At 40.6% G+C, this 25,098-nt stretch overlaps 1 protein-coding gene across 1 annotated transcript in view; it reads right to left on the reverse strand.

Annotated features, from left to right (window-relative positions):
- Positions 1 to 16,991, reverse strand: part of ST6GAL2 (ST6 beta-galactoside alpha-2,6-sialyltransferase 2) — a 181,392-nt gene extending 164,401 nt beyond the window's left edge. Inside the window, exon 1 of the mRNA XM_030476718.1 lies at positions 16,896 to 16,991. The gene's annotated coding sequence lies outside the window, so the exon portion shown is untranslated. The remainder of the gene's footprint in view (positions 1 to 16,895) is intronic.
- Between the last annotated feature and the right edge of the window lie 8,107 nt (positions 16,992 to 25,098).

The raw sequence follows: 25,098 nt of genomic DNA on the forward strand, positions 1-25,098 counted from the left end.
CCTCAATAGACTGATGATTATGTCACAGGCTTTCAGTAGATACTTGCGATGCACCATCCTCTGAAGCACCTAACTCTGGTTTCTAGCAGAAACAAGATACTGGGCATCAAGGGCAGTGGCACAGATTTTTATATTGATTGTGCCCCCTTGCTTTTGTATTGCCCATTCCCCTGAATTCCTGCCTCCCCTGCTCTAATCCAGTCTCCTGTAATTCCTCTCCTTTTTCGACCTCCCCCAACTCAGTTCAGTTTAATTTCTCACTTTCATTTTTCTGTCCTCTGTCCCATTTTTCAAACACACACAATGCTTATACTTTTGCTGCTATGTCCCATAGCCTAATGATGGTCAATTTGGCTCCATCAGAGCCTTTCTCATGTTGTGGAGAGAAGTGAATCCACTTAGGCTCATAATCTCTGTTCATGAACAGAGCAGAGCATTTCAGGAGTCAGTACTTGTCCCAGGAACATATTTCTCCACACATCCATTTCCTGACAGATCCCATTTTTATCAGCTTTCAGAGCATAAGTGTCTCTTCAAGCTCTAACAGCCTGGCATAGCAGTGATAGCATATATTCAAAGTTCAGGATTTCCTTAGTGCTGATGGCATACCTATATCCTGAGTTACCTCTGTGTTTTAGAGGAGAAGTGCTGGTACTTCAGCATTTCTCATCAGACTGCCACTGAATGAGTTAATCTGACCAAATTCAGACTCTTAGAGCATAGCTGTTTATGCCTAAGCATGTCATCCAAGACTCTGTAGCAGACAAGTCATCTCATCCCAAGGTAGACATCTGAATATCCAGATGATTTGCACCCTAAAAGTGTTCTGAGCAGAGATACAAGCAAAAAGAATCCCACCCACTGAAAGAGGGGGACAAGAAATCTGATGCTTTTTTCTAAGGTAGGCATAAAACCCAGGTACTGTCCTTTATAAAGAAAGGTGACCTTCACCCCATATGGAGGCATTCAACTACTACCCAAAATGAAGGGACATGTAAGGCACATGGTGGATGAACTGATTTCTGCCGGTTACGCTTTTGCGTGTTAATGGTAGGAGCCAATGAGGAGTTGTAAGGATGTACAAGACATGGTTTGGGCAGGCACTGAGAGCATGGTCTAAGGGATGGGCATGACGGGGAGATACTTGGGGCTGAATGGTGGATGAGAAAATCTTGGGAATTTGGTCACATTTCTTTCTTGTTCTACCTTTGTTTTTCTAAAGGAAACAGGACTTTGTGCGCTAAATACATGGGCTCTCCTCAAAGAACAGATTAATTCCACCTAGTTTTTCCCCACAAATGGAACATCACCCAGTATTTTGGCTAGCATTTTGAGCCATCGGGGTCGCCACTGAGACGGTGTAGTTCCCTTCAGTACTGATCTTTCACGTCCTGAAGTATTGATGAGCTCTGCTGTTTGTCTAACACCATGGGGATGGGTCATCCTTTACTAAAAACTTATTAGCATGTTTACTTTCACTTTGTATGCATTAAATATTTATTAACATTCAGGTATTTTATACTACCAGTGTTCCCTTATATGTGTTCTGCACCAGTTACTGACAAAAAACCGAGTCCTCCTAATGATAATTATTCTGTGGCACAAACTCTATGTTTTATTAGCCTTTATTAGCATTTGGGAAGTTGGAAATCACATTGCTTTTAATAAATGTAGAACATTCAATTTCTTTTGTACTTTGATGTATGTGAAATATCCACAAGTTCTTATGCCTTCCGCTGCCCAAGCTACAATGCAGCTGGACCTGAGGGTCCAGATAGTGGAACGAAACTAACACACGACTGGAAGGAAAATAGCATCAGAAGAAAGCTTTTCAGTTTACTTTTTGTTATGTCCTAGATGTCTCCAGTAAATAGCAGCGACACAGTGGCAGACATCTCAGGCTCACTGGTCAGCTGGGAGTGATATACTGCATAAACCCAGAAATTAATAGGAAACAGTTTATGGAGTGAGGATATTGAGAAAATCACCTTGTGTGTGTAGGAATTGCAGACCCAAGAGAAAGGCAGGTTATAGGCCCCAGACTAATACATGTCAGTTAGTTTACATATGAATGAGTCAAGGCAGAGGGCACAGAGGATGTTCAAGCAGTAGGATGATGTATCTGAGGAGGCGGAGTTGAAAATTGTCTACTGGTAGACCACAGCTGGGAGCAAGGGGAATAACTTGTGAATGATCCGCAGCACACAGGCCCCAGATATGCAGCACTGGCATATAGGGGCACAAGCCAAGACAGATATTTTCAGGGATCCAAATGATGCTCAGACATGACTGAACCTTTCAGAGGAGAAATCTGTACAACACAGAACTACAGGCTCCTACCTGACGTGACTTCCTAGGCTCTATGTGCAGCCAAATGGAGATTTCTCCTGCAAAAGGCAATATAATCTACAAAGGATACTCTGAACTTCTCAATGTCTAGGGAAAACAGGTAAATTTACCTCCCAATGTAGGAGTCTATATAACTATAAGTAGTTTTAACATACTCTATTCCTCATTGGGTGTCATTTGGGGGAGCGTAAGGGCACAACTGCCTGGCGTCTGATTGCCCTAATTTATTTACTGCTTCATAAGCCAGAAGACATTGTCCTGTAGTTGCACCAGTGTCTTCTGGGGTAAGCCAGCACTGTTCTGCTGCTGTTCCACATTACACAGGGCTGTTTGACATCTTTTTCCCCAGAACTTGGCCTGCCTTGTGCCATTTTCCTTCCAGTCTAAAGAATAATATCCAGAGCCAGCCTTTTGTCAGATGGATATATGGGGTGGCTTACTTTCTGCTGGCAAGTTTTATGGGTCTTTTTCAGAAACACACAGAGAAAAAAATGTATGCAGATGTAGTGCAACAAGACATATCAGTGGATTTCAGATTGGGATTTTTCTCCTTTACGAAACAGAGCAAAAACCCACCTCTGTTCTAATATACATATAAGTAAAAGAAGCTCCAAATGGCTGATGATTAGATTTGGTTGCTAAAAAATGTCTAAGCCTGTAACATCTGAAATTTACAATTTCCAAGCATAGTTACACTGCCTAAAGACCTGTGATAGGTTTATTTGTGGCAACATGGAAAATGAAAGAAATAAATAGATGTACAATAATATAGAAAACTCTTACGTGGCTGCACTATCAATTATTTCATAGTATTGTTTGGATACTTCTATGCTTGCAAAAGAGGAGGATCATATAATGTAAGTATTTTTTTGGCTGCAGCCTGTGACTGTAACATGCCCAGCAGTTTGCATTATGCGATGTAAATATACAGTGTATGCTTAAAGAATGTGGGGTCCTAACACGTAAGAATGCTCTTCTTTGGATGAGGAAAAAAAAGATCACCTTAGGATGACCTTACTTACTAAAAACATTTTTGCCCTTCACAGTTCTTACATATTCAGTTTTTTAACTGAAAACTGCAATGCCAAAGTGTATTTTTTTTCTCTAATTATTTTACATGGAAAATTGCATCTTTTTCTCTAATTATTTTACATGGAATTTCTTCTCTCACTGTTCAAGGTCAAGAAAGGCATTCCAGCCAACGACTGAGAAATAATAGGATAGAAATGCACATTGATTTATATTTTCAAAATTGATTAGCAGTTTAAGACTGTGACAGCAATTTATGTGGTGTTTCCAGTTTACTAGAAGCCAAAATTGATTAGCACTTTTTGAAAAGTACCATGTTAATCAAGGTAAATTAAGCAATGAAATGACTTGATTACTAGACAATTTGCCCTTTCAGAGAATCTTTAAATAAAACTAGTTTGGGAAACATTTTCTGACAGCAGATCTGCTAAAACTATTGCTTACACTGGAAGAAGGTAATAATCTTTTTCTTTCATGCTTTTTCTTTTGTATTTTCTCATATCTTCTCAGTAAATAACAATCCTAGCTGCTACTGCTCTACTGGATTTTTATTTTTTCCTTTCTTGCATGTTTCACTTTAAGACTTGATTATATTCATCCTGATAAATAACTCTGTGTGCTACCACCCTGCCTGCTACCCCTGTATGGTGTAGCAGAACAATGCGTAGACTACAATCTGGAGACCTAAGCCTGCTGCCCCAATTAGAAATAGTTCCAGCAGGACAGATAGATATTCTAACAAATCTATCTTCAGACTGCCTTCTGAGTGTTTGTTTTATGTTCTAGATATATGTATATAGTTTTAATGGGAAAGACTCCTGAACATTATTTTCACTTAAGGGTGAAATTCAGATGCACATAAAAAGTGTATTAAGCCAAACTAAATAGATTTTTAAATTATTTCACAAGAAGTGGTGGCGACAAAATCAAATTAACTTCCTTTTCTGTGAGAGTGCTTCAACTCAGTTAACGGTAAGTGAAATCTACCTTAATCACTGGTCCTGTGGCTCCTTCGCCAGCTTTTTCTCCCAACCAGCCCATATTCATTTGGTGAGGGGATCATCGCAGGTCAAGGTACCTCTGAGGACATGCAGCTGCATAGGTTAAGGGATCACCTCTAACGCATTGACACACACTGGAGATGCTGAGCTGAAGTCTGCTTTGTCTTTTGCTCAGTTCTTTGTCCATAGAAAAAAAAAAGTCTGCATAAATAAAAGTAAGTAATGGAGAATTGCACTAACACACTGTATGCCAGGCCAGAGCTCTTTACATGACAACATAAATCCTTGTCTACAGACCATGACACCTCCAAGAATAGAGACCCTATATAGGGTCTCCAAGAATAGAGAACAGTCCCTGCCAAAGCCCTCCCAGCATTGCTGGCACCAGTGCTTTGTGCTGTTTAAGCCAGATGCTTCTTATTTAAGACAGCGATTGGAAACATGCAGCACTAAGAAACTAACATTATCCGTGTTCACATCTGGCCAAGACGTACAGAGCTCCAGGCTGGTTCATTTTAGGAGTGGGCTGGAATTACTGATTTTCTGTGGGAGATCGTATTGTGAACTTAGGGGAGTACAGTTAACTTAGGGGAGGAGGTGTGGCTGCAGGGTTCTTCATCAAGTGAACCTTTTTCAGGGTGATGTAACACTAGAGTGAAAGTCTGCTGCTGGAAGGGAGGAAGGAGAATACACAGGCAGGAGAGAGAATATGTACGCAGAAAAATTGATTGAAGTCCTGAAGTAATTCTGTATTTCTATTTCCCCCTTTGTATATGATCAGATATGCTTCTGCACAACGGTTCAGCTATCACTAAATGTATGTAGATCTATGCAAATCTGCAGACATACAGCTTTTGTTCAGGTGATATTGCCAGGAATGTAGATAGCTTGGTTAAAAAAGTTAAAAATTAATAGCAATAGCTCTGTCTATCCAAGATTCCCACATTTCTGCTTTCCTTTACTCTCCACTCTTGTTTGTGAAAGGCTGCCTTACCTGTCTTCCTCCTGACCCTTTCCATTTCCAGTAAGGAGCTGTCTTGTGTGAGAATCCTACCTCTGCTTTCACATCCTCTCCACCCTCCACAATATTCAGTGGTGCTGATCTGGTTTTGGCAAGATACAAGATTTGTCTATACCTTTTCAATGTTGTTTTCTCCAGACTGTCCCTCTTTCCCTTGAGAAGCCTTCCAACCTAAAAGAATATGTAGGGGTTTTTTTAACAAAACAAAACAAAACAAAACAAAACAAAACAAAACAGAACAAAACACCAAACAACCAAACCTTGAGAATTACAGTTCAGGAAAGTAAAAAATGTGTGCAGAGTGATAACTAAACACGGGCAGCCATGCTGTGTGGCAGAGATTGCAAGCTGAATGCTTTGCTTATGCTCATATTGATTGTAGCTATCTTTCCAGTTTCTCACACAGTTTCTCATAAATTATACACCCTTGCAAACTGTGCCAGTTGGCATTTAAAATTTGCCCCTTTACCACTGGAGAAATGGAACAATTAATGAAGTGGTGACAAGTGGTGCTTCCTCCCTTCCTGGGGAGATGGGAGACAGGGACAAAGCCCACCCAATGTGGATGATATATTCAGTTACTAACGCCACCATGTGAAATTCCTTGGGCTTAGATCTGAAAGCAGAGCAACACATTTTAATACTCCATTTCAAAATGTTTTCACAAAAAAGGAGGAAAAACAGGATGGTGAGGAAGCCATCTCCCTCTCCAGTTCCACTGGGTGACAAGTGTACCCAGGGCTTTTGCTGCTCTCTGTTTTTTTCTGCAGCCACACTCCAGAGCCACATGCTCTGTGCTGCCATAAATACACTGCTTCAAATGTCAGACCCGATTTACTCTATCCCTTGGAAAGAGAACAAAGCAAGTCAGTTTTTTAACCCAATAATGGCAATAAACAGCAGTGGTTGTTTGAAAATGGCCCAGATCAGGAACTAAGTAAAGAGGATGCTCTGTATGCAGTTAACTAACATCCATACTATTCCTACTAGCTTTTACTTGTAGAGTAAGCACTTTTGTTGGCATTAACAGTATCACAGCTTGTCAAAAAGCCAAGTCTTAAAGGACAAAACACTCATGAGTCCTAAATTTCCACTGTAGCAAGAATAAGAAACACACATGGTAAAAACAAACATTAGCTGCTAACTTGGATGTCACATTTTCAAGCTGGTTTTGTTTGGATGCGTTGGTGTGGCATAACATAGGTCTATGTAAAGGTTAGCTTGTACCCTGGAAGCAGCATGGTGCTGTTCAGGAGGTCTCCAGCCCGGTGAACATACCCTCCTAATGCAGCTGTTACTTTCAGCAACTCAATATTGCACCCTATGGGTAAACTTAGAAAGCCATATTTAGAATTTAGTGGCTTTACATATGTAGATGCTAATATAGATGCCTTTCAGAAGTCTGTGTTTAGATTCCTATTTTTTAAAATCTTGTTCACAATAGTCCTTTTGCACCAAATATCTAAACCCAGTCAAACTATCCTATTTAAATATGCTAAACCAGCTTTACTCCTGTAAACATGCAAGACATGCAGCTTGATGTTTTCAAACAGATTACATCCTATTTAAAAGGAGTGACCGTACTCTAAAAAACATGAAGAAACTAATAAGTCAAAGTGAGAGTGAAATATTGTCTTAAATCCTGCTACATGGAGCTGCTTTAGACTTTTGCTTGCTGCATCTCACTCTTGTGTGATTAGTCAAAGTTTGTGCCTTCCCAGCAATGAAAACATCAGCCCTGAAACTGGAAATGTCATGAAAGCAACATTAATGGTTACATCTTCTAAGTTCCCTCTTGCCACCAATGGGATACGTGTTTTCTCACATGGTGTGTACATAATTTCCTAAAATTTCCTAAACAAGGCAGCACAGTTGACAACAGGAACAGACTTGTTCCTGTTAATTGCCAAATCCTCACTTTCAGGGCTGCATAAATCTTCTCAATAAAGGATCACAGCTGATGCTGTCAGGTCAAGAATCTCACAGCATATTTTTGGTGCCAAGTCAAACACAAATTCCCCAGGGCTCACACTGGTAACACCTTCTTATAGTTATTTTTTTGTTCTGGATCTGTAGAATAACAGCTATGAATTCGTTCTGATATGTTGATGTTTGCTGCATGTGTGGGGCAGCCAATTTCTGAATCACTTAGCTTGAGAAATTGTGCTGTGAGTAAAGACCCTCTTTTTGCTTCTGGTCTTGGCTTGCTGCTGCCTGGATGCCAGGCACTGCACACCAAAATGTCACTAGGGACACCATGAGAAAAATACTTTCTGTCTGGTTGGTCTGTCTTTGTTAAATATCAATAGCTCTAACCTTATTCTACTGTTTTTTCATACATTGTTTCTTATGCTTTCTGCAAAAATTCTCTTTCCTTTAGTTCAGAGTTACCCCTGGTTATCTGGCCTAAAGCATGTCTTGGGTTCACTTGCAGTCTGATTGTTCTGAGGAGGCATGATGAGCCAAATCACCTCTATCCTCCATGTTTTTGACCCAAGGACCTTGGGTGCAAACTTTATGTGTGTCTTAGCAGATCTGGTAATGTCACTGGTAACATCTCACATGCTGCTGCTCTGGAGGCATGTCAGCCACCACATGCTAATGCTGTAGCTCTCACCTTATGCTTAATGCAAACCCCAGCCTGTGAAAAGTGATGCCTTGTTTCACCCACACTGCCAAGGCCCATGGGATAAGGTGGGGGGGAGACAGAGGGAACAGTCACCACCTGCTCTGCTCTACAGGGTTGTCTTGGCCACACAGGGTTGCCAGGTGATGTGACTGATCCTGCAAAACGGATCCTGCATATGGAGTAGGACCCCACCACCACCTATGGGAAATACACCATCCTCCAGACCTCCTTAGGGCAACTCAAAAAATGGAAAAACACGAATCAAGTCAAAGAGGTGCAGTTTGATGCTGCCTTCAGCACTCCTCTGGCTCAGATGGATGACTCACAGTGCCTCAGAACTGAAATCTCTTGCCCCATGGCAACTTGTGGTAGCATCACTCACAGCTGGGGCAATCCTTTCCCACTGTAAAGCCTCAGCAAGAGTCTGCTCCTGGCTCTTGGAGTGGGTGTGCTGTCACTCCTACTCAGCCTTTGCAGGTTCTGGCTTCAGCAGCTTCTGGGAGTCTGATGTTTTTTAAAACAATACCAGGGACTTGGCAAGACATTGGGCTGATGATTCAACCACACAAAGCTGATCTCACCTTGCTGTGTGCCAGTCTGCCAAATGGGCAAATGGCACCAAAAGTACTTCATCATTTTTGATTTTTAATATTCAAGATTATCCCCCTGATCTTTTGAATAAGAAAGCAATTGTGGAGCTCTACTGAACTGGCATCATGGAGCCATTAATGGCCTCCTTCCAGGCATGCTCCCAAGGAGTCTGTCTAGAGACAAAGCCCCACACCAAGATCTGTTTTCAAGTAACAGGCATTCCCAGGCTTCCTACAGGTCTGTCAGGATGCTCCAGTGAACCTGTCTGGGCTTCTGCTGCTGGAGAAATCTGCCAAGGGAAAAATGGACCTGAAGAAGCTGCCACTCCTATTTACTGTTCTTTCATTTGAGGTGGGGGGTGAAACGGTGCTTGTGTGCACTTCCTTTTATCTCTGTGGAGCATCTGTTCCTGCAGATGATCTTGGCTAAGGATTTTTTACAGTTATTTTCCAAAGCCTAGCAGATTAGATAGACTTTGGTTCTTTCCCTCTGATAAATTTCATATGAACATGACCCAACTGCCTTTGATAGATTTGCCCCTGAGTTTGTAAATGTCTTTCTGAAGAACATTGTTTTGGTTTGTATTTTTTTGGGGGTGGGGTTGGTTTTACTTGGGTTTTGTTTGTTTGTTTTGGATTTGTTTTGGTTTGGTTTTGTTTTTTCTTTTTTAGTTCAGCATTTCATTTCACTTCAAAATTAGAAGTTTTTTGCTTTCCTATACTGATAGGCAGATCTAACGTTGGCTTCATTGCTTGGACAGATTGGCCTCCATTGAGTTGTGCATAGAGAGTGTCTGGGGATAGCCTCAATACATGAGTTAATGAAAGGGAACACATAGATTTCAACTACTAAAACTAACAGTTATGCAAGCAACAGGGCAGCATCTGTACTCCATGTTCAAATGAATATTGCTGGCACTGCAGATAAAAGCAGCAGGATTTCTCCCTTAAATCCCCTTAAAAATTTCCCCTCCACCTTCCTTTTTTTTTCCCCCTGAGAGTGTAAGGCTCTGATTTGCTTGCCCATGGATCTTTTCCAGTCTGATCTCCCATACTATCATCATCAATGTGTTCATATAATGATATTGTAGCTGGAATATGGGGAATGGACAAAGCTTGTGAGTGTCATACACCAATGTGCCACTCTGGTTCTAAATGTATCCTGCATTAAAAACATTGTTTGTTTTGGAAAGAAAGTGAGAGAATCATTCTGTCACTGAAAATAAATTGAAGGTTCACATACATTGCTGTAGCCCAGGGTCATTTTCTGTCTTGTGCTCACTTTTTTTCCAGCTGGACAATGCTAACCCTTCTTTGTTCATTCGAAGATGAACTTTTTTCTCCAGCCTTCTTCAAACAACCAAAAAGCAACCCAAAGTTTAGCTGAAAATCCAGATGGAAGATTACAGAATCTACATATCTTAAATGAGACAGATGAGTAATGCAGCTTACTTGTCTAAATCACTCAGCAATCCAAATTACATGCCACACTTTACTTCTTAAGCTAGTCAAGAGCTGTTTTCTTTTTTGGTTTTGGTTTTTTTTTTTTTTTTTAATTAATTCAGGCTAAATGCCTTTAATAACTGCAGAGCTGAGAAGAAAGAACTCTGCTGTAAACAGTGTTTTGATTTCATCTGACCCCTGCATTATGAGATCAGATCTTTAGATACGTTGTCTGGAAATGTAATAGTCCTGGATTTTTAACTCAGACACACCTGGTAGTAGGATATTGAACTAGCAAAATGTGCTCAGGAAATTCAAAGGGTATCTGTGGTGAAAGTAAGTCAGTACCTTGCATCTGTATTCCTCTCTGTAGTGCCTTGGAAAGCATAATCCAATAGTGCTTCCCAACAAGCAAAGTGGAATGAATACTTTCCTGCTTTGCATGCCATTCACATGAAGAAATCAATTTTTCGTTTTTAAATATAACATTGCACCTCCTTACAATTTCTAAGGCTATGTACTGCAATTTGCTGGCACAAACAATTGATCCTATAAACTTCGGCAATATCAGGTAACATCTGTGGGGATTTCAATCAATAAATAAGCTCTCCTCTGCTGCTGAGCGATTTCAACACCATCTCACCAACAAATGTCTTTGTTTAATGCTGTGAAAATGGCCAACCATACCGTGTCACCCTAGAGTGAAAGAAATTTGGAATCTGAAAGCATGGGCAGTGGAGAACCATGCACTATAATTAATTCCCTGGAGCACTCTCTATCAGTGGGTTTGTGGATAACCATACAGGTAAGAACTTCTGCCTCCTGGGATCTAATCTCAGAGACACTGAACAGGGATATTTGGAGTCTACAATAGGAAGCAACTTCACACTAGTCCCAAAAAGAGGATCAGAGTGGTAATCTCAACATATGGGGCTGCCAGATTTCCCAACTGTACGGAAGACACGAGTGCCTTTTTCTGTGCCAGAGTTAAGGTGCTTGCTCTGATAATGAGCACTAGGGAGTTGATTAGATCTCTAGAAAGAAGACAGCAGCTTGGAGAAAAAGCTTTTGGGAATTTTCCTCTTCTGTACTAAGTCTTGGCTTGAGTGACATTGTTGATGTCCGGTTGAATGCAGCCAGGGGACAAGAGGGGGTTATGAGATGGGTGGATCTGCCTTTATCAGAAGGCATTTTACAACAATTCCGTTTGAAAGCAATAAAATAAATCTTTCTGCATGTAACTATTTGAGTTTTCTTTTTAAGGCTTTAGACTTCTTCAGAAATTAGGCTTTTAGTTGAGCTAGAGAGGTGGTCAGCTGTGTTCTGTCTTTCTCGGGAAGAGGAACCTAAAAAACAAATACTAAAATTTTGGTGTGGGTTTGGTTCTTTTGAGGTTTATTTTTGGGGGTTTTTTTGACCAATATTTTAGCACTTCTCCCTGTCCTATGCTGGGCTGCTGTAAATTGTATTGTCCCAGCTGCTCTGTACAGGCTCCCTTCCCCATGAAACAACCTTCTACTACTCTGTTTTGTCCCTACAACCAGGTTTAACTCCCCTGGAATGGATGAAGTAAATCAAGGATCAACTCACTAGATGCTTTTGCTTCAGCTTAGAGATGGTTTGTTGCTCTTTAAAGGGGGCAGTGAACACCCTTCAAATTTTGTTAAAATATATTTTAACATAAAATGTACTAAACAAAAAGATTAGAGCAGGCAGTTCTCCAAATTCTGTTCCTGTTTCACTCCATGCACCAACTTCAGCTTGGAACATAGATGCATTACTAGGATGAGATGTTGTTGTTTTGATTGTTTAGTGCTGAATTTTACTAAAGGCGCCAGCTGTCAGTGGTAAGTGGGTTTCTGGTCTGAGAGAAAAGTCTGCAAGAGTATACCTTGTTAGGGCACCTATCAGCTCCCCATGGATTCACCTTATCTAATCAACTGTTTGGAAAAACACTGTAGTCAGTTCCTGTGGAGCTGATATAACTGTCAAAGATATTGGCATATATTAATACAATTGCCATGTCCATTCCCAGACACTGATTCCATAAACGGTATGCTAAATCTCTTCTTTAGACGCTTGTGTGGGGAGATTTTATTATTTATTAAGAGGGTCAAAGTAGAAGATGGGGAAACTGAAACCCTTCGGACCACAGCACCAGTCCTGGAAGGGGTTTGAATCCCGTGGGTGCTCCCAGCATCGTTGGCACCATCCAGCTGGCTGGGGCTGATACTAAGAATATCAGTTAGTGATATGCGGGGAAAATTGTTTTACAGGAGCACCTGCAGGCTGCAGCCAAGAACTGTGCAGATGCTGACTGTGTAAGTATTGTGCACATCCTGAGGCACAGTCTCTGCCCTCAGTATGCAGTATAGGCAAAGGCAACAGACGAAGGGCATATACACAGAGAGGGTGGCAGAAATACTATCTCTCTTTAGCAGATGAGGGACTATACAATCTTAAGGCCAGAACGCTAGCAACTGAACACCAGGGTCAGATTCCCATAAAAGGAATTGTTTATCAATGTTTTTCATTTGTAAGTAGCATCTTCATTCAGGAAGAGAAAGGAATAGTGCTGCATCTGAATGAAAATCCTTAGGTGTTATGGCAATGTATTAAAACATAGCACATCCGAGTGTTTGTCAAATACAATATGCAAGTGGCTAATGCTGCAGTCAAATGCATTTTCCAAGGAATCAGCTGCTTTCTTATTGCATTTATCAAATATATCTCCATGGAATGATATTTTCTAAGACATGAATCAACACAACATATGTTATAGTGCTTCAGCTTTGTTTTCATAATGAAAAGAGCTGCTTTAATAGCATCTGTTGTAGGGCTAGGAACATATCCTGCCACAGTTTCTCAGTAAAAAACCTCCAATTTCAAGCCAAAGAACTTGGATCTGGGTTTAAAGGAATGGGCAGGCTAGTCTGCTCTCCTCTCCTTTCTTTAATTATTTATCAGAGTTAACACAAAAGAATAGCAAAGGAAACACTCAAAAAATTCTGTGTCATTTTGGGATACATATTTTCTTTTTAAACCAGCAAGGAATTTTGGCTACAAAGTCCTATTGAAGTAATTTTTTTTTTATTTTTCACTTAGGGTTGTATCTTGCTAGGCTGCAGTTGTCTTCTCAAATGTACATTGTAGATTATCTTCCTTTGAAAGAAGAGTAAAATGAAAACTTGCTGTATTGGGACTTGGTAAACAGCCTCTAATCTAATTTATATTACGGGGCACCAATTACTGGGGAATTCATATGCTACTAAATGTCAGTTCCACTCTTGTCCTAGCAATGAAAAAAAAAATCCGTAAGTCATTCTAATCATGACAATGCCACACTGAAAAATCTCCTTATTGCTCTTCCACAATTCCCTTGATAACTGGGACCTTTTCAATGTCCTTCTATTCTTACCACTGCCCCGCAGTAGAAGGAGGTAGCAGATGTTTGAGTTTTAATTTCTTTCTCTAGGACCAGTAACAAAAACATAATGGCAGAAGGTTTGACTAGATTTCTTTCCTTTTGACCCACTAAGGTACACGGAGGTACAGAAAAAAAAGCAGTTAGGATCAAGAGATTGCATTGGGTTTTTAGCCGCTCTAAATACTCTAGCTGTGGTTAATATTTCATAGTTCCATGCAGTGTGGTAAACACAAAGGTGTGTGATGAGTGGTACCTGATCCAAACAGCTTCAGTCTAAATCAGACCCATGGGGATTTGACAGGAAAAGGGGAAAGAAGGAAGATGTCTGAAGACAACAGAGAGGGCTTTTAGGGCAATAAATCATGAATTACACTAGCCTCTGCTTCCTCAGTTTGGTTTTACAATTCTTACAAGCAGAACTGTAGTCAAGTTTATTCAAATAAAAGCTAACCCCAGCACAGAGAATACCCTTTGAAATCCCCTATTTATTCAATAGATAAGGGTATGTGAACCCTTATGCTTTGGTGATGGGTATTGAAATGCTCGGATTGATACATTTTCCCATATATAAAAATAGAGAAGGAAAATATAAAACTTTGACGTATAAAAGGATGTTAAACTAGAAACATAATTTAAAAGAACAATGCCAGTGCTTGAGTGTCTGGCAATTTCTGTTTCATGAATTGTAATCTTTGATGGCGGGCAGGGAGGAGAGATCATTTCAAGTCAGTGAAGCAACAGAGAAAATTTCTGATGAAAACCCAGGTTGGCTTGAAGATACTTTTAGATCTTTGTGACTCATGCTGGCAAGGTCTGAAGACTTTTTGTGTCAGCGAGAACTTAGGACCTTGCCTGGTCATCCTCCAGAAATGACTCTTCTGGGGCTGATAGGGTGAATGGAGTAAGCCACTGCCTGGAGACACAGGCTAACTATGTGCTAACACAGTCAGATCAGCCCATAGGCAATATCTCCTACCCACCACCTACTAGGATATCTACTATATGGATGTGTGAGTACGCAGTCACAAGTAAGGCAGTCTTGTCTGTCAGGTGCATATAATCCCTTCTATAGGAAGAGACAAATGGTTCCTGCCTCATCATAGGATGGGAAGAGGCAGATACCTGATACACAGCCCATGATAAACACAGATTTTGCCTCTTCACCAAGACACTTTCCTTGTTCCTTTTTCTTGTGTTAGCTTGCATCATCCTCACAGAGCACAACACTTCCAGCAGGCAGAAAGGTCATGCGTCTGGCCCCAGCTAAACAGTCCCCAGCATTTTTCTACTGCCCTGGTGTTAAGTTTCTTGGAGAACATCCTGCCATGCTGATAGCAAAGATGACAGCAGTGTCTGCTTACTAAAATGGGGATGGTGAAGACTAAATTTGAGCCAAGGATGTGCCACAGAGCTCAATAGAGCTACCTGTTCCTGCCCCTCTTCTCACTGGAATTCTTGTCGTTGAGGTGTTTCTGCTCTTTCATACATCCATGCTGATGAGGAAAGCAAAACAAACTTTAAAAAGGCAGTGTGGGTTGTATTCAAGACTATTCTGGCAGCAAGCTTATGTACTAGATGGACACAAATACAAAAAAATCCCCCAAACACATTTTTTGTTTGTAGTTCTGGTTTTTTGTTTTAAGGGTTTTTTTGTTTGGTTTTGTTGTTTGTTTAGTTTTTTTTCCCTAGAGAATATTATTCTCTATGTTGCTGTGTTGTATTTAATACACTAAGCATCCCAAGTAATGATGCAATTTTGACAACATTTTAATTCACTGATGAAGTAATGTTGCTTCTGAAAACCTGGAACATGTGGCATATTCTCACTTGTAATCTCCATTGCATGAAGCTCTATAAGCTCACTTACCAAACCCCTAGTCATCTGCACCCCTTAGCATTCCCGTATCAATATAATATGAAATGGCTGACCTTCAGACAGCAATACCTATTCTGTGCTTTGCTGTAAATCTGAGGTCTGTTTTATTATTAGCTTATAGAAGTTGTCCCTTAATAAACACTGAAGTCTTCTGAAAGGGGAAAAGATGTCAGTCTGGTCCTTTTGACCTGTAGAAGACATGTAAATTTACTCATACTAACTGGAAAGCAACCACTGCAGACATAAAACCTAATCCCTTGAAATATCATGTTTGCTCAGTAACAAAGAAAATTATGTCTAGGGACACCAAGCATCAGTTTTAATTCACAAGCGTATGTTTTCTAAATATAAGGAGCAGCTTTCTCCCTCATAGTTAAAAATACAACTATGTTACCTATACGATCCAATGGACAGCTGTAGCAAACAGAGGTCTGGACTGTACTGGCAGTAACAGATGAGGCAGTGGCACCATGCCCAGCTACTCAGGCAGCTGGCTTTTCTAGATTGGATTTACCCATCAGGGGAGTAGATGTGGGTTCAGTGAGAAGGCAGTCATTCTGTTAATTCTCTGTACTGCTAGACCATAACCTCTGGCCTGTCCCTGGAGGAACTCTTTCATACTTTTCAAATCAAAATGCGGCCAGGTCCAGGGTACTGGAACTCTTAGATAATGGCAAGATTCCAATCTCTCATTTCAAATACCATTGCTCAGCTGGGGAAAGGAGAGTTGTGACTTGACCTCTCCAATGGCCTCTATCATTTTCTGTTGAGCCCTATGAGCATGATTCAAAGGATCAAGGTAAAAGAAGACTGCCTGTCTAGGAGTGCTTTTTGCTACACACACACGGAAAGGAGCTACCTGGAGAGTGCCACTTATCAGGCAGATGACTAATAAAACATGTGATATAAGCACATTTAACTAGCACAAACATCACCGTCTTGAGCAGTAAATGTGCATCTCCTAGCTTTTCAGACTTTTCCGGAGCATGGTAAATCTATACAGTAAACACCAGAAACATGGACAAGAATATACATGCAAATACGAAGTACACATATCTCCTCTATAGCTTCAGCTGTCACCCTTCTTTTGATAAAAGTTCTACATTTCAAAAGCCATCTTCAGCAGGAAGACAATACTTCGTCTTTCTGAGTCTATTGACATGTTCATCACAGTAAAGGGGGAGAGGAAAACAAGAGGGAAATGATAGGAAGAAACAAAACCAAACCAAACCACTCTTCTTGCAGTTCTGAGAAACATTTACCAGTCTCGCCTTGCATAGAAATATTCTGCTTTGTTTCAGGCACTCCTGACTGTACTTAGCATTGCTTTTGAGCACACAAAACATTCCTTGCAATTGCCTTTGCATCCCAACAATCCACATAAGATCTTACACATTTATTACAGAAAATCTTTGAAATCTAATAGATCTTAAGCTGCATACAGGCTCTGAGTGCCCCCACAGCTCCCTGCCACCTCCCTCCTGCCTTTTGCTGAGTTAATCGGCAGCTCTGCCGGCTAAGGGGACTTACCAAGGGCTTTTCGATGGGAGAATGCAGTTAGACGCTCTCACACACTGGAATAGCTGCTACCCAGTAACAAAGCAGGAACTGAGAAGTCTCACTCTTTCAATAGCTATTCAGGTAGTGCTGCCAGCTTTCTTGAGCTATCTGCATACACACACATGGGGCAGGGAGGGTAAAGGGGTGGGAAGGAGAGGGAGAGACGCAATAAACTCTGGCTATAATTAAGAATGCTCCTTTCTACAAATGACAGCAGCAAGAGATGCCTTAACAGCCTTTTTAGCATGATCTCTTGAAAAAAGGAGACCTTTACAAGAAATGCTGCATCCTTCCTACTCTTTCTCTTTTTTGTTTCTTCTTTTTTTTTTTTTTCCTCCATAAGAAAAATTAAAGCCAGCTCTCTCAGAGATTTAGACATCAATGTATTGTAGGGAGGTTGCTTTGTTTGGAGTTTTGATTTTTTCTTTTTCTTTTTATGATGAAAGTTTTATTATGAAATTCAGTCTAATTTGCAGCCAAGAAAAGACCTGACTTTGTTCTTTATAAGGAGCAGCTTCCCAGGAAAGCAGTTTAGATCAATAATTTCATGCATTTAATGACAGTATTTATGAAAGAAAGCATCAGTGCTAATCAATTCAGTAACTGGGAAGGTAATAGTTCAGTAAATACATATCACTGACTTTTTGTACCTATATATGCCATTAAGGGAAAAAACAACACTACATGTAAATAGGTAGGAGTATATATAATGGAACTCCTGAACTTGGAAACATTTTACAGAGAGCAAATGTATGGTGCCCCAATGTGCTGGTTCCACAAGGAGTGAGTGTCCAGTCTGTCAGTGATGATGGTTACTTGCCCCTAATACACATGAAGTAAAAATTGTCATACAATTTTGGAATATTATTGTATTTGGCAAATGGATTTGAAGGATTTAGTAAAGTTAAATCTCCAGGAAATATCTTTTCTTTAGAATTCTTCAGAATCCTATTGTTTAAAATCCTCATTCTCGGAAGCTTGAAAATTATTTATCCTTTCATTACTTCTGATGTCACCTGTGGTAAAAATCAAATAAAATATGTCCTCTTTCTAACTAAAAGAGGAAAGTGTTGGAAGATTTCCCTCCATCAATCCATCTCTCTTTCTTATATGTGATTACCCATACACCCACCTACACACATTCACAACATGATAGCAAAAGTAACAATGGGGGGAAAAGCAATCAATTTCCTTTAATTTAGTAGTAGCCTTGTTCCCCACACAGCAATGGCTTTGTCCAGATATTGGTATAACCTCAGTAACCAGAGGTTATCTGTAAGACAGATGAAAAAAGAGTGAAAAAATTAAACAGGGCATGTGAATGTTACTCTGCCCCTGGGAGCAATGGACCCACCACCGCAAGAGCCAGCTCTGCAGAGCCTCAGTGTGACAAAGACTTTAAGGACTTTTGCTTGGTACCACCATTCAGAGGCATGAGGAAACTTTGTAATAAGGATGGAAATAGGGAGAAAGGAGGAGAAAACAATTAAGAGAAGCTTATTAAAACAGCAGTCACGACTGAGAGTTGCCTTGTTGACAGCTCTATCTAAGACATGTTAAAGCTCTGCAATGCTCCATGACACTCTTTTTCAGCCTGTTAACCTTTTTGCAGGGGATGTTTTCACACACAGTTGTCCAGTTGTTAATCTCCAAAGCATGTACTTAGTATTTAATTACTCTTCACCAAAGACAAACAATTCTGGGGCCTTGCCAAGTTTATTAGTAAGTGTTAAAACATGAGGTGTTCAGGCAGAGGCTGTTTCAGAGGCTTTGGCTTGTCCCAGTAGCAGAAGAAGCCTTGAAAAGACGGAAATTTCTGTCCTTCATTGCTCCTGCCTCCTTCCTGCTCAGGGTGGATGACACAGCTGGTGGTGGATACAACCTTATGTTTAAACTGCAGACCAGCCCTGCCTGGCACTTCTTATTCCTAAAGAGGGTCCAACAGGGATGGGCTCAGGAGGCATCTGGAGTCATTGGAGGGCATGGAGACTAGCACTTCCCGGTCTTTGTTTTTCCTGGTGTAAAAAGCAGGGAGTATTAGTGGCCTACAGCCTGTAACATCTCTGTTTTAACATCATTTGCTGTGGAACTTCACTCCTGTGAAATATATGTTCAGTCTCTCTACTTCTCCTCTGGATAAGTCAGCCGGGAGACTGATGAGCTGCAATGCTTGAAACGCCAGAGAGCTGCTTCCAAGGTCAGAGCTGCTCAGCACTACTGGGGCTTCCCATCACTACCCCAAATTGAACCCCAGCTCTTCCCCATCACAAGCACCCTTCCTGCAGGGCCATGAGGGTCTTAAATCCCCTCGCTACACTCCCATAGCTGGCATGTCTGTACTACCACAGGAGAGTAGAGCACAGCTTGGAGAAGAGTTGCAGGTATCTGCCACAGGTAAAACATCCCTGCTTTGCAAACTGTACTAGCTGAAGTTGTTATTTTTGAAAAGCTTGTTTCTAGAAATTAAAAGTAGGCAGTAGAAAACTGTCTACATCATGAGGGCAACCTGAATAGCTGACATTTGACATCTTTTTGCATTAAAAACAAACTTTCCAGCCCTCTAGCTACTCTTCCATCTGGGCTTGCTAAAAAAAGGTTTCACCAGAGAAGAAGGGAAACAAAGGGTTCAAAGAATGCTTATTACTTTTAGAATGATAGGAAGGCTTTATTCTTTGGGGATTATATTAATTCAGTCCGATCCATGGGTTGTCACTTCTGAGAACATGCAACTTATGCTTTAATAAGAAAGATTCTTTTTAGCAGTGCAGGTAAAGAGGCCGAGAGAGCTCTCCCATAAATTACTGCTCTACAACTTGGAAAGAACTAACAAATCATCTGTGACCTGTGAATCTAATTTTACTGTGCAAAGAACTTTTCCTCTAGGGCTCTTTTCCTGATACATGTATCTATTTGCCATTCTTCAATGACATAAACCAATTTCTGTGGTTTGCTTGTCAATAACTGTACTTAACCTTTAATGCGTAGTTAAGGCATTGATCTCCGGTAGAAGCAGATTCTTCAAGAAACAGCTCTCATTTTCCCTAGGATGTGAAACATTTTGCTTTAAATGCACTTCTGACCTAAAATGTGCATTTAATATCTAGATGACAAGGGTGATATATTGGGGGGGGGGTATTTTTTGCATGGATGCCACTCTTCATCATTATCAACTAGGAGTTTTACACACTGGTATCTTGCTTACTGTCTGAAAATTATAAGACTTACCTAATACAGCACATGATACTTTGTGGAATGGGTAGCCGACTGGTGCTAGTATGTCCTAATGATGTTCTGATGTTCTTTCCTCTGCCTCTTCATCTTCTTCCTAATACTCTTCATGCGTGACTGATTGGCCTGAAAGGGAGTAGGTACCAGCGCACCTTTTATAATGATGTCAGAATTATCTCAGTGTCAGTATTAGTCATATAGAAGAATAGGTATTAATTTTACAAGCAAAAGAAATCTGAATGATCTGAGATATGGAAATACACAACTCATTCATGCAAATAACCTCTGCCCTGCAAGTGGCACCACAGACATACTGTCCTAATGAACACAAATCACTCTTTGAGGTGACCGTTTGGATAAAACTGATCTCTGAAGACCCAGCCATTCCCTTCCCCTCCTTTCTCACAAAACTCTGTTCATTTTACAGTGCCAAGATACAGACACAGCCTGTCTTTCAGACAGTGATTTTTATCTGTTCGACTGCTAGAATTAAGCATGTACATGTTGATGTCACAAGTGCAAGATTTTACCCCATTGATGATAATGCTTATATTCTGTTCCCATTTACATTCTGCTAAACCTAATCTCAATGTAGTTACTAATGATTTGCACCCATGCTGATTCTGGTCCACAGCACAAAATTAATCAAGTTACTGTTGTCAAATCTAGGATAGTATGTAAAAAAACCACAGACACTACCTACACATCAAGCTTTCGTACCTATAAATATTGGCTCATGGCATTTTTAAGTCCACATGCCATCAGCAGAAACTTCTGCAGTGTCATTGCAAAGCCCAAATTTCAAGGTCAAGCTGCATCACCCTCAAGGTTTCCAGGCCCCACTTTGTGCTACTGACATTTTGAAGCTGTTATTCTGAACAGGGTGTTTCTCTGTAAGCGGAAGAAGTTCATGGCAAATGACACCTTTTTTTTTAATTGTGTATCAGCATTAATGCACTGCTTGTGTCAGCTGAAGAGAAACATAATTCACCATAATGTTTATTAACTAATTAGAATTACATAAAGTTTTATAATCCAGGAGGAACTGGACAGGGAGAAAACTCTTTATAAAGTATTTGTGTTTGTTTTTTCTGTGTTTAAAAGAAAACAGAGAAATTAATCCTGATGTACTATCAAGAGCTATTGAGTTGAAAAGATGTTACATTGTGGGGGTTTTTGAGGTGTTCATGCTAAGGAATATTCTAGGCAGATCCATTCAGAAGCTCTGTCTGGCTCATGGTCCGGTTGTGGTGGGCTTCTTGCCTTACACTGCCTGAACTAGCAGATTGAAAGACAAATCAAGTCTGACACCAGGCAGGCCTCCAGCACATGTAAAGCTGCCTGTTTCTGCTACAAAGACCCAAAGCTGAGTTAGGGCAACCCAACTGGTTACTGAAAGTAAACCTTAAACTTCCGCTTTCTTATTTGCATTTGGGCAGAACAGTAGTTTGCATCGTAATTGCCATTGAATGGACATATTAAAATACCTGAGAAGTAGAAAAGGAGGACATCAGAAAAGGAAGTACTGAACACCAAAAGCACAGCAGTCCTGGGGAGGTGACAGCTAGCAAAGTGCCTCTGTGAAGCATGCAGAAACAGCAGCACAAACAAGTGAGATGGGTGTAGAAGTGGTTGGATGTTGAGTCCAGTGTTTTTCCAGAAAGCCCTTATCTCCTCACACTTTGGTCTGGCAGGGAGCCACCATGCAGCATGGCTTGCTTTACCACCCATGCATTTTGAATGTATTGGCAAATTTTATTCCTGTCCAATAGTGCACTTGTGCTAGCACCTGGGTTAACTGATATGGCAGTGGGTCTCTTTGGGTTCCACCTCTGTCCCTATCAAGCTGCTATAAGTCCTAGGTGCTCTAAAGGAGATTATTCCCGTCTCCTGATGCTGGATGGCTGTGGTCGTGGCTAAAAAGCACGTGTGCATGTTCCTGCTGTGCTTGCTGGAGAACAGTCATATAAATGTGACAGGAAAAGAAAGTTGCAAACATGGGTTGTTGTACTGTTTGCTTTGGAAGTGCTGACATGTGTGGTTGGGCTGATGCCTTCCAGAATGAAGTGCTGTAACTGTGGGGCAATTGCTAAAATGTCTCAGATGTGCCTAATGGTGCATGGTTTCATGATACGGCATGAGACAAATTATCAACTTGCCTATGCCAAAAGGGACAGTCTGGTTGTTCCATCCCACCTCCTCGTCCTCACTGTGACTTTTGTGCCATATCTTGAATCTGACCTAGGTCTCATCTGAGTGCACATTAAGAGGTTCAACACATCAGATGGCAAAAAATTTGCCCAGCTTATAAAGTGAATGATATGTCTCCGAGTTAGTGATCAGAATAGGTTTACTCCAAGTTCAGCAGAGTGCCAGAGCCAGCACCGGACTGAGTAAGGGAGGGGCTCAGGATGGAAAGGGGTCTGAAAATCCTCCTTTTCAGCAACAGGGAAAAGAAGAATTTTCAGCACAACTCATCATAAAATCATACACAAGCATACCTCTGAGGTAGTGTACTGCATTGCAACTCTCTGCAGTCATGCATGCCTAAAAGATTGTTTTTACCTTAAATATTGCCCTATATAAAGTTTAATCAGCAACGAACAACATACTTCACCATCAGAAAATGGAGTACCTCTACATCAAACCCAATTTGAATCATTCTAGGGCTGTTCCCTTACATTATCAAAGAGGAAGGTGTTGGAGAAAAAAATTAACAACCTTCTAAGTGTTAATTTTTCTGTTTCCTAAAGTAAGTTAAAAACAGGATTTCACTGTTGTTCCTTTTATATGAAGGGCTACTTATTACCCCAGTTCTTATCAAATATGATATGGTTGACAACATGAAGGAACAGAAAAGGGGAATTGAAAAGGGAAAAGAGACAGAAGTCCTCACTTTGGTCTGAGTCTGACTGTAAACTCCAATGGAAACAACACAAAGACATGGATTAAGCACAGAGCAGTGCCCACCATATCATGCAGGTGAAGGTAAGTAAACAAAGGACAGGACGCTAAGTGTAATGCTGGGGGCTGAAGGGTATTTGGCACGTTCATGCAGCGGTTCTGTTTGGAGGCAGATATTATCTACCACTTGGGTAATTTCGCAGCTTTTGTCCATGTGTCTACTTCTGCGCAGACAGTAGGGCATGGAGGAAGAGGAGTCTCACCCTGATGTGGTGTTGGGATGTAGCCTGGATTTGCACCTATGCATTGGAACTCAGTTGTGCTGCCAGACACAGAAGTATATGCAAAACCAATGTAAATGCGATCCAGTTGAAAAAAGGAAATAACATAAACTAAACATAAACTAGGTCGTACCAAACAACAAGTAAAGTTGTTGAAAGTACGGATCTGTACTTTATCTGAAAGTACAGATAAAGTTCCTACAATTAACCAAACATCCCAAGTTGACTTTCTTGGAGGACACAAATTCAGGATGGCATCTGCTAATGTCCTATGACTATCTGCTTCCTTCTCAGACATGTCAAAAGTTGCTGGGCCATAACTGATCCCCTCTGTTGCTTCTGCCACATAACATCACAGCACACTGCAAATTGTTTAGGGGAAGGAATACCAGGAGGATGTGAGTGGTAGTTGAGGGAGTCAGTTTCTCTCAGTACCAATGGAGTTGTAGTTGCGTCTTTCCAAGCCTTGGTAAATTGTTGTCCCAGTGAAAAGAAGCCTTTGACTTCAAAACAAGCCTTCTATTTTTAGCCAGGACACAACCGGTGGTGGCATAAGGCCATGTGATGAGACCTACTGCAAGGGAGAGAGTACAATTAGCAGTGTCCAGAAAGCAGTGTCCAGATAGACATGAAAATCATACTCCGGCTACCATGGATGCTGGATTGCCAGATAAAAGATGAACAGAGCTGTGGAAGCAAGAACTGGGGAAGAAAATGAACATTAGCTATTTTTGTTGGGTTTTTTTGTTTCCCTAAGGGAAAGGGATGAGAAGAAATAATGCCAAAAACACAAGATCAGCTGATAAAGGTTTACTCAGCCTATAAAATCCTACCCTTCAACATTTTTTATTGTATGAAATATAGATGAAGCCATTAGTACTTGAGGGGTTTTGGTTTCTGAATAGGTACAAATTTAAATACATTCTACTCGGTGTCTGAAGACCTATAAAACATGAGAAGGCTTGAGATTATCCTAACTACACAAATAGGGCACTGTAGGAGATGTCCTCCTTTATTGTTTACTCAGTCCTAGGTAAAATAGTGCAAAGTTACCCCTTGTTATGAAGAGAACATACACAACAGTCAAAATATTTGGAGTAGATCTTTAGCTAAAAATGGTAAAAATGGAATTAGTCCAGTTTGTATCAGCTTATATCCAGTTTATATCATAGAGCATCTATGTATCTGAGAAAATTGTCACAGAGGAACAAAATACTGCTAAATCAGTTTGTTCCTTATGTTTTCGGTTAATTCCCCTAACACTGCCTGTGAATGCTCTAGGCATTTTTGTAAAGATTAGGTTTAAATTCACCATGTTGCTATGCACTTAACTATGGGTTTATATTTCCGCTCAAAGAATTTATGTGTAGGACTGTTGTTTTTGTCAGACATGAGTCCACAGAGGAATAAAAGGCATAGAAAGATCAGATAATAAGAGCATTTAGAAAACAATGATAAATCCCCAGCAACATAATTGAATATGTTGTAAATTTTAAATATAATTTATGGTTGATTCTTTCCTCTCTCTTCTCTATATACTTCTATGGTACAGAGGTAGTAATGCCCTCTGCGACTTAGCTGTGAATAAAAAAATTATGGCCAAAATCTTCTGGGTGCTCAGCACCCACGCAGATGCAGCAAGCTTTAATGTGAGGTATGCCAGAAAGCCAAATTTAAATTCCTGAATGCAAAACTTCTTCTTAACATTTTTCACTGTGAGCCCACTGAGGAAAGACAGGGCAAAATTTTGCTTCAGTGTA

Source organism: Strigops habroptila, chromosome 2 (genome assembly GCF_004027225.2).
Source record: "Strigops habroptila isolate Jane chromosome 2, bStrHab1.2.pri, whole genome shotgun sequence".
Lineage (NCBI taxonomy): Eukaryota > Metazoa > Chordata > Aves > Psittaciformes > Psittacidae > Strigops > Strigops habroptila.